Source organism: Monodon monoceros, unplaced genomic scaffold, assembly GCF_005190385.1.
Source record: "Monodon monoceros isolate NGI ecotype Baffin Bay Population unplaced genomic scaffold, NGI_Narwhal_1 Super_Scaffold_4, whole genome shotgun sequence".
NCBI classification, from domain to species: Eukaryota; Metazoa; Chordata; class Mammalia; order Artiodactyla; family Monodontidae; genus Monodon; species Monodon monoceros.
In genome coordinates, this window is record NW_021703781.1 from 29,055,466 (window position 1) to 29,065,977 (window position 10,512).

The 10,512-nt window shown below is 43.2% G+C and overlaps 1 long non-coding RNA gene across 1 annotated transcript; it reads left to right on the plus strand.

Moving 5' to 3' along the window:
• On the plus strand, positions 1-9,063 carry LOC114883440. The gene is made up of 4 exons (XR_003790568.1): positions 1-133; positions 7,635-7,773; positions 8,638-8,728; positions 9,019-9,063. It is a non-coding gene; the product is annotated as an uncharacterized LOC114883440 (long non-coding RNA).
• Positions 9,064-10,512: the final 1,449 nt, after the last annotated feature.

The window sequence follows — 10,512 nt, forward strand, 5'->3', positions numbered from 1 at the left end:
CGCTTCGCGGCATGTGGGATCTTCCCGGACCGGGTCACGAACCCGTGTCCCCTGCAACAGCAGGTGGACTCTCAACCACTGTGCCACCAGGGAAGCCCTAAAACTCACTCCCTTAAGCATTATCAGGCCCCAGGTGAGTAACTAGGTAGTGAGGAAATCTGGAGGGAGGTGGAGGTGGAGGTGGAAGAGGACAAATCGGGTATTTGGGGGCTCAGAGCGGCAAGTCCTTAAGCAGTTAGGGGGAGACGACCCCTAACTGCCTGCATAGCTGAAGTGCCATAATGTGCAAGCTTTCCTTTCCTCTAATGCTTCTGTCACCCTGGCAGGTAGCACCAAGATCCACGGTGAACACACACAGTCTGAGGCTTGGAGAAGTTAGGTGGTGGCCTAAGGTCACATAGAAATGTGGGGATTTGCTCCCAGGGTGCCAGTGCCCCCATAGGCAACGCTGCAGGATGTGCACGGCCTCCCAGCCTGGCCATGTTGTGGGGAAGATGGGGGCAGAGGGCATCTGGCAGGGTTTGTTCTCCTAGTCTGCACCCAAAGGCAAGGGGCCAAGGCAAACAGGAAGTAGGGGGCTGGCCATCCCTCTGGGGCTGGAGGCGGGAGAGAGGGACCACCCACTGAAAGGGCCTCAGTGGCTGGGAGGGTTGGAGCCATACAAAGCCTCCTTGTCTTCTTGTCTTGGTTCAGATAAAACCAATTCCAGGAAGCCTTCAGCCCCACGTGGGCCAGGCCACCCCCTTTCAGCACAGATGGAGCAGGGCTGCTAGCCCAGGGCCACACAAGTTACAGGCAGAGAGAGTGAACCAGTGGAGTGTGGCTGTAGATGCCTCTGTAGGGGATGGAAGGTGTGGGGGACCTAACAAGATGAGATTTAAGAAGGTTTTTGTTTTTTTTTTTTAATCTACCCCCTTTCTGGCAAGCAGTCCCAAATTCTCCCAGGTAGGGGAAGATGTAGGAAGATAGGGAAATCTGCTGGGTACAGGGAGGAGTGAAGTGGGGATGGGGGTAGAGGCCTAATGTTAACAAGTATAATATCAATAATTATAGTCGCAAAGGCCAACATTCATTGATGCTGACATTCATTGATTCCGACTTTGCGTCAGGCGCTTTTCCAAGCACCACATGCTTGTTTCTCAGTTAATCTCGGCTGGTACTGTGTGAGCAGGGTTCTGTGGTTATCCCAGAGGTTGGCAAGAGCAGTTTCCCACCCAGTGTATTTTGAAGTGTGATGAATCCACATTAAAGGGGGAGGAAAACAGCCTAACAGGGTCCACCTGCTCAGTTTTGAGATATTTTTGCATAGATTCACATTGCTCAGTGTCAGCTCAGTTCATTGTTAAAGCCATAGACATTTCCCAAGAATGTGTTCATTTATGACTCCGGGATCCTTGTGGGCTTGGGAGGGTAGGTAGTCAGTTGGCATTTCCCCTAGTTCTGTGAGAACCTTGTCTGCAATGTTCTCTAGGGAGATGATCTCATTTTGCTCCTTGAGACCGGAGTTGGGGTAAAATATAAACCGAGAACACTCCTTGTGTACTGGCCTGGGCTCCTGGACTCTTTAATCAATAGAAGTTGATAACAGTGCAGACAAGAAACTCAGGCAAGGCTTTACTGGGACTTGTGCTGCAGCAGGAGGGAGTGAGAACGAGTAATGGGTGTCCTTGCTCACCCCCTGAGGGAGGGCGAGCTGGTCCTTTAGATGTGGTTGATGCCAGGATCTTGGTTCCCTGTCCACCAATGCGGAATAGAAATACTGAGACAGTAGAAAAGAGTAGCTTTATTCTTTTGCCAGGCAAAAGGGAAACATAGTAGGCTAGTGCCTCAAGAACTGTGCCCCCTTCCCTGGGGAATAGGGAAAGGTTATATAGCCCGGGGCTCCTGGTCTGGGGTAGGGGATAAGGCTCAAAGTAATTAAGGTCTTGCATTTCTTTTCTTCTGCAAATTCATGGCCAAAGCTGGCGTCAGGTGGCTCAGCAACCGGGTCTGGTGTCCCTGAAGTTATCACCCTGACCTTCTTTCTGAAATGAAGAGTGCTACAACGGAGGGTAGTGGGAGAAGAATTGCCAGGTACAAAGGGCGATTCACATGGAGTCAGAGAGCAATCAGCATTGTGAAGGACAAGTCTAGCTACAAGTGTTTGTTAGTAGTAACAGCTAAAGACTAACCAAGATTGCTTAACTCTTTCAGGCCTGTTTATGTTGTTTCCCCAGCCAGGTCATTGTTGCAAAGAGGGGGTAACAATAACTCCTACCTCATGGCAGAAAACGTGATTTTCCTTGCCTGCCTCTGAGGAGCTTTCCTCAGCTGGTCACTGTTGTTTCGTCACCTTATTTATCTGCAGGTTGGGAGTTCCTTGAGGGTAGAAAGGGTGTGAGCAATGCGCAGGCCTGCAGAGGCCCTCAGGTGGAGTTAAGGGTTTCCAGGTGTTACCAAGTACAAGCTCACACTGCTTGCAACAGGACAGCCCAATAAATTCGAGAGAGGAGTTGTTGGGGGCAAGGAATAGTGACTTTATTCAGAAAGCCAGCAGACCGCATGGACTAGTTTCCCAGAGAACCATCTTGCTCAGGTTTGGATGCTAGTTTCTTTTATGGAACAAAGAGGGGGAGGTGAGGATGTAAAGTAAAAAAAGGAGATATATTTCCTGGTTCTGGCCAGACTTCCGAGGGGGTGTGTTAATTTCTTCATTCCTGAAGCCATTCACAGGTGGACTTGGTCAGGATGTTTCCAGTGAGCTTAAAGAAAAGTATTTTAGCTTAACCCTCAGGCATGGGAGGCAGGGTTTTCAGAGATGGGCTATTATGTATACTTTAAGGTATAGCCCACATCCCTTTAGTGATTAACTTGTAGCAAAAGCGGTAGAATACAAAGGTTAAAAAAAAAGAAACAGATCCAATATGGAGTCAGATTTGTTGTTCCCTATTACACAGGGAGTCAGGAAAGTCAACTGCTGACCAAGTAAGAGCCGCTGCTGACTCTGCTTCCTGAAGTAAGTGCAGAGTTAAGGCCCCATGAAGGGGGCCTTTGAACATGAGTAGGGTTTTTCTAAGCAAGAGGTACTGTGTGCCATGGAGATTAGTGGGGTGTGAGTGGTTTACAGGAGAGTGGGGAGCCATAAATCTGGGGGGATGTTTGGCCAGATTATTGAGAGCCTCGAATGCCACTCTCAGGAGAGTCAGCCTTTGTGCTGTAGGCAGAGGTGCTGGCAGGGTTTTTGGCTGAAGGATGACTCAATCATGCCAACCCTCTTCTTTTTTTAAAAAAACTTTTTGTTTTGAAATAAGTTTAGATTTACAAAAATAATACAGCGAGTTATTGAATATTTTTCACCAGCTTCCCCACATATTAACATCTTAAGAACTGCAGTAGAATTATCAAAGTCAGGAAATTAACATTAATACAATGCTATTAAAGAAGCTACAGACTTTATTCATATGTTGCCAATTGTCTCACTACTGTTCTTTTTCTGGCCCAGGATGCAATCCAGGATCCCGCATTGATTCAATTGTCACGTCTCTTTAGGCTCCTTTAATCTAGAACAGCTCCTGTCTTTTTTTGTCTCTCATAATTGGACAGTTTTAAGAGTCCAGGCTAGTGAGTTTTGTCTTTCATAACCTTGACACTTCTGAAGAATATTGTCCAATTATTTTGTAGAATGTCCCTCAACTTGAACTTTTTTCATGAAGAGTTTGAGTTTCTGCATTTTTGTTGAGAATCTCGTATGAGTGATGCTGTGTTCTTCCAGTGCACCACATCAGAAGACACTTACGATACTGCTCTGTCTCATTATTGGTGTTGTTACCTTTGAAAAGACGATGTGGTAAAGGTGATGTCTGCCAGGTTTTTCCATCGCAAAATTACTGCTTTCCCTTTTGTAACTAATGGGTATCTTGTGGGGAGGTCACTATTATACCCATCCTCAGCCTGGCGGAGGTAGCCCTTCTCCCAGTCCTCTGGGCTGAGGATCATCTTGTCAGGCTCCAGTGGGCCTAAAATGACCTATCTCCTCAAATTTGTTTCTTCTGACGGCTCTACCTTTCCATGATGTAAGCCTCATTGACTGTTGTTGGGAATATAAATTTGTACAGCCTTTGTGGAGGGCCATTTGCCAATGTCTACAACAATTTTATATGTGTATACCCTTTGACTTTACAGTTTCACTTAGACAATGAAACACACAGATGACATATGGTATACTAAGGAAATGAAACACACAGATGACATATGGTATACTAAGGAAATGAAACACACAGATGACATATGGTATACTAAGGAAACGTTATAATAAATGAATTTCCCTTTTCTCCACATCCTTGCCAATGCTTGTTATTTGTTCCTTTTTTTTTAAAATTTATTTTTGGCTGTGTTGGGTCTTAATTTCTGTGTGAGGGCTTTCTCTAGTTGTGGCAAGCGGGGGCCACTCTTCATCGCAGCGCGCGGGCCTCTCACTATCGCGGCCTCTCTTGTTGCGGAGCGCAGGCTCCAGACGCGCAGGCTCAGTAGTTGTGGCTCACGGGCCCAGCTGCTCCGCAGCATGTGGGATCCTCCCAGACCAGGGCTCGAACCCGTGTCCCCTGCATTAGCAGGCAGACTCTCAACCACTGCGCCACCAGGGAAGCCCCTGTTCCCTTTTTGACAATAGCCATTCTGACAGTGGGAGATGATACCTCATTGTGGTTTGGTTTGCATTTCACTGATGATTAATGAGGTTAAGCATCTTTTCATGTGTCTGTTGACCATCTCTATGTCTTCTTTGGAAAAATGTCTATCCAGATCTGCACATTTTAAAATCAGCTTGTTTGGTTTTTTTGCTATTGAGTTGTATGAGTTCTTCATATATTTTGGATATTAACATTTACAAATATCTACTCCCAATTCGTAGGTGGCTTTTTCATTTTGTTCATAGTTTCCTTCACTGTGCAAAAGCTTTTTAGTTTGATATAGTCCCATTTGTTTATTTTTGTTTCTTTTGCCTGAGACATATCCAAAAAAAATTTACTAATATTGATGTCACAGAGCTTATTGCCTATGTTTTCTTCTAGAATCGAGTCTTACATTTAAGTCTGTGATCCGTATTGAATTTACTTTTGTGCATGGTGTGAGAGAGTAGTCTAGTTTGATTCTTTTGAATGTAGCTGTCCAGTTTTCCCAACACTGTTTTTTAAAGAGGCTGTCTTTTCTCCATTGTATATTCTTGCCTCCTTTGACAGATTGTGTATGTCCATTTCTGGGCTCTCTATTCAGTTCCCTTGATCTGTGTGTTTGTTTTTGTGCCAGTACCACGCTGTTTTGATTACTGTAGCTTTGTAGTATAGTTTGAAATCAGGGAGCATAATATCTCCAGCTTTGTTCTCCTTTCTCAAGATTGTTTTGGCTATTCTGGGTCTTTGTGTTTCCATACAAATTTTAGAGTTATTTCTTCTAGTTCTGTGAAAAATGCTCTTGATATTTTAATAAGGGTTGCATTGAATCTGTAGCCACTATGGAAAACCATATAGAGATTCCTCAAAAGATTAAAAATAGAATTGCCATATGATCCAGCAATTCCACTCCTGGGCAGTTATCTGAAGAAAACAAAAACATTAATTAGAAAGGATACATGCACCCCTGTGTTTATTGTAGCATTATTTACAGTAGCCAAGATACAGAAGCAACCTAACTGTCCATTAATAGATGAATGGATAAAGAAGATATATATATGTATGTGTGTATACACACACACACACACACACACACACACACACACACACACAGTGGAATATTACTTAGCCATAAAAATAATGAAATCTTGCCATTTGTGACAACATGGATCCACCTGGAGGGTATTATGCCTAGTGAAAGAAGTCAGACAGAAAAAGACAAATACTGTATGATTTCACGTATATGTGGAATCTAAAAAACAAAACAAATGAACAAATACAGCAAAATAGAAGCAGAATTATAGATACAGAGAACAAAGAGGTGGTTGCCAGAGGGGATGGGGGTTGGGGGAGGAAAGAAATAGGAGAGGGATTAAAAGGTACAAACTTCCAGTTGCAGAATAATTGAGTGGCAGATACTGATGCCCAAGGTCTTGGCTCTCTGGGCACCGATGCCAGAAAGAAATACGGAGACCGAGTTTTGGAGGAATGAGGAAAGTGGCTTTAATCTTTGCCTGGCAAAAGGGGTAACAGCAGGCTAGCACCTCAAGAACTGTGCCCCCCCTTTTCTGGGAATAGAGAGAGGTTTCTATCCTGGGGCTCATGGTCTGCAGGTAGGTGATAAGGTTCAAAGCAATGAAGGACTTGCATTTTTTTTCTTCAGCAAATTCATGGCCAGAGCTGGTGTCAGGTGGCTCATCAGTGGGGTCTGGTGTCCCTGAAGTTATCGGCCAGTGACCTTCTTTCTGAAATGAAGAGTGCTACAAGGGAGTATAGGGGGAGAAGAAATGCCAGGTGCGAAGGGTGATTCATATGGAGTCAGAGAGTAATCAGCTTTGTGAAGGACAAGTCTAGCTACAAGTGTTTGTTAGTATAACAGCTAAAGAATAACCAGGATTGCTTAACTCTTTTAGGCCTGTTTATGCTATTTCCCCAGCCTGTTCGTTGTTTCCTTATTTTACTTGTTTATCAGAAAAGAAATGTCTCATTTCTGTTTTTACTGCAACAATATGAAATGTACAGTGTGGGGAATATAGTCAATAATTATGTCATATCTTTGCATGGTGACAGATGACAACTAGACTTATCATGGTGTTCATTTTGAAATGTATAGAAATATCAAGTCACTATGTTGAGTAACAGGAACTAATACAGTGTTGTAGGTCAATTATAGTTCAAAAAACCCAATCACAGAAACTCATCGAAAAAGAGATCAGATGTGTGGTTACCAGACATGGGGGGTGGTTGGAGGGGGAATTGGATGAAGGCAGTCAAAATGTACAAATCCCAATTATAAGACAAATAAATACTAAGGATGTAATGTACAACATGATACATATAATTAACACTGCTGTATGTTATATATTGTGTGAAAGTTGTTTGGAGAGTAAATCCTATGAGCTCTTGTTAAGGAAAAAAATTTTTTCTCTATCCCTTTAATTTTGAATCTATATGAGATGATGGATGTTCTCTAAACTTATTGCAATAATCATTTCATGATATATGTAAGTCAAGTCCTTATGCTGTACACCTTAAACTTATACAGTGCTATATGTCAATAAAACTGTAAGTAAATAAATATTTACTGTAAGCAAATAAATAAATTAATTAAATGAATGAATTCTATCTATGTACACCAGCATGGAATTACCTCCAAGATTTACTGTTGAATAAAGAAAGCAAGTTGCAGAAAAATGTGTGTAATACAATCTCATCATGAACCAAAGAATGTCTGTGAGTCTGTGTGCATGTATATTATACACTGTTTTATTTATATATACATATTTTATATGCGTATAGCTGAAATCTAGAAGAATGCACATTCAGCTGCTAATGGTGTAATCACTGCTATGCACAGGGATTGGGATGAGAGCGAGGGTACTAACGTAACTGGGGACTTTATGTTAGACATTCTGATTGTTGAATGATTTGATGTTTCACAACAAGCACAGGATACATTTGTAATAGCAGTAACAACTCCTGTTGCAGCCACATTCATCTTTGTCCAGAAGAGGAAACTGACGTCCAGAGAAAGGGCCTTGCCCAAGTCCAGCCAGGAGGTTAGCAGCCAGGAGGTTAGCAGGGCAGCAGGAAGCAGACGAGAGAGCAAGACTGGGAGAGACCAGAGGTGAGCAAACAAGGCCCGGCTGGGGAGACTGTAGAAAACGTGCTGAGTGTTAAGGGAGAAGAGGGGCTGGGCCCTGCCTCCCCAAACTCTGAGAGCTCCCTTATCCCTGAGAAAGTGGAGAACAGGGTTTTGAGACCCAGCATAGGACGCAGTCCCTGAGTGTGAAGGACCTGGTGGAGGTGACCATGATGCTGATTGAGGAAATGATGCCGAGGACAATCTAACTGCCTCTGAGTGAGATAGGGAGTGGGTGCCAGAGATCAGGGTGGAGCAGCCCGGGACCCACTATTTCCACCTTCATCGCCCCCATTTTACAAATGGGATTGAGAACAGATAGGAAACCTGCCCAAGGTCACACTGGACTCCAAAGGCTGCTCTTCACTGCGGACGTGCCTCAGGCTATGGAAGTACATCTTGCTAAGGGTGGATCCCAAAACTAGCGTGTGACCTACACTTACCTAGGCCTTGAACATCCTTTAAAAAAAAACCCCACACTTAAATTGAGAATTTTGCAACCAAAATTTGAACACCACTGAACTTGACTAAGAAGGAACAAAAACAAAATAGAACAGAAAAGAAAAAAGAAAAAGGAAGGAAGGAAAAGAAGGTATATGCAAATATCTTAGCTGTGGAACAATTCTGCTTTAACTCAGTTTCCTAGGACTAAGAGATATAGATGAGTGCAGAATTCTCAACTGTTCCAACCAGTCTGCAGATTTTATTCCTTTGTAAATCTAAAATATAATGAATATTTTGTATGGTGTTGTAAAGCTTAAATGGGGGGGGAGGTAGGGTTGCACATTTCTGACTGAGGTATAAATTTAGTTTGTAAACTAAATGTTCAAATGATTGCTGTCTCCTCAGGGTTGCCACTTGAGCCTGAATTTCCAATCTGCCCAGATAAAGAAGAGAGGATTTGGGAGGGAATTCCACTGGAGTGATGGCTCGGAAAAAGGTTAGTAGTTGGGATATGTACTTTTGGGTCAATGTTAGTGAAGTAATTTGCCTAAAAGGGGCAGAAATGCCGATTCAGGATCAATAAGAGGTAAATTTGGTTGTGTGGGGCAAGGTTAGATTAGAATTTTTAAAAGAGCCAGAGAATTTAACTTTTTTTTGTTTTTGTAAATTAATTTTTATTGGAGTATTGTTGCTTTACACCGCTGTGTTAGTTTCTGCTGTACAGCAAAGTGAATCAGCTGTACATATACATATATCCCTTCTTTTTTGGATTTCTTTCCCACTCAGGTCACCACAGAGCACTGAGTAGAGTTCCCTGTGCTATACGGTAGGTTTTCATTAGTTATCTATTTTATACATAGTTGTGTATATATGTCAATCCCAATCTCACAATTCATTCCACCCACCACTTCCCCCTTGGTATCCATACATTTGTTCTCTACGTCTGTGTCTCTATTTCTGCTTTGCAAATAAGATCATCTGTACCATTTTTCTAGATTCCACACTTATGTATTAATATATGATATTGGTTTTCTCTGACTTGCCTTACTCTGTATGACAGTCTCTAGGTCCATCCATATCTCTGCAAATGACACAATTTCGTTCCTTTCTGTGGCTGAGTAATATCCCATTGTATATATGTACCACATCTTCTTTACCCATTCCTCTGTTGATGGACATTTAGGTTGCTTCCATGTCCTGGCTATTGCAAACAGTGCTGCAATGAACACTGGGGTGCATGTATCTTTTTAAATTTAATTTTAAACAATTGCTACTCTTGCGAATCTCTAACTTGTTGTGCCTGATCTGTAGGCCTTCGTCAGAAAAAAATGTGTATATAGCAGATCTCAAAACTGAGGGACATATGAGAGCAACCACGGTCATAGGGATTAACTTGCCAACTAAGGAATGTTGCTTGCCATCCAGTTCTACAGGAATCAAGATACTAGCCACTGCAGTTACTGACGTATAGCAACACTCTGGAAAGAATTCAGGGTGAAGCTCAGGAATGAGGCACTCTGTGCTCTGGGAAAACTGTGACAACAGGCCCTCAGATAGTTTCATATTTTTGGGAGAAATTTTTATGGACCCAAATTCTTGCACTGTCCCATGCTTAGAAAAGTACTAAAATCATTAACTGAGATATCTGATCCTTGTGACTGGTAGCAACCTTCTACAGAGATGTGTGCTTGATTGTACATATCCCTTCTCCAAAATCACATACCTCTTCCTCCTGGGCTCTAGTCCTCAGTAAGACAGTAAATAAACTCAACTCACAGCTCTTACGTTGTGTGTGTGCGTGTGCGTGTGTGTGTGAGTGTTTCAGTTAACAAGCTAAAAAACAGAATGACATTGAGAACTGGCCTGGAAGTTAAGGTTCAAGGTAGCTGTTTCCCAGCTCTGCTGCTTATTTGCTGTGTGTGCTTGGGTAGTCAGCTCACACTTTCTGGGCATTCGTTTCCTCTTCTGCAAAATGAAGTGGTGGGTGTAGGGAGCCCAGAGGAGCTGAGGCTCTCAGCAGCGATGGCAGCTCCTTTCTGCTCACGTCACAAGCCTTAGGAAAGCAGCCTTGTTGGCAAGCTGGCTGTCTGCATTCCATACTCAATTGCCCACCTTGGAGGAAGATGAAGTTGGAGGCAGTCACGTTGCCTTGTACTCAGAGCCCAGGCCGGCAGAAGGCATGCCTATCCTGGCTGCAGCAGGTGCTAAAGGCAGAACTGGGCAGTGGTTAAGACTTGGGGGAGTCAGAGAAACCTGGTCTCCAATCTCAGCTCTACCCCT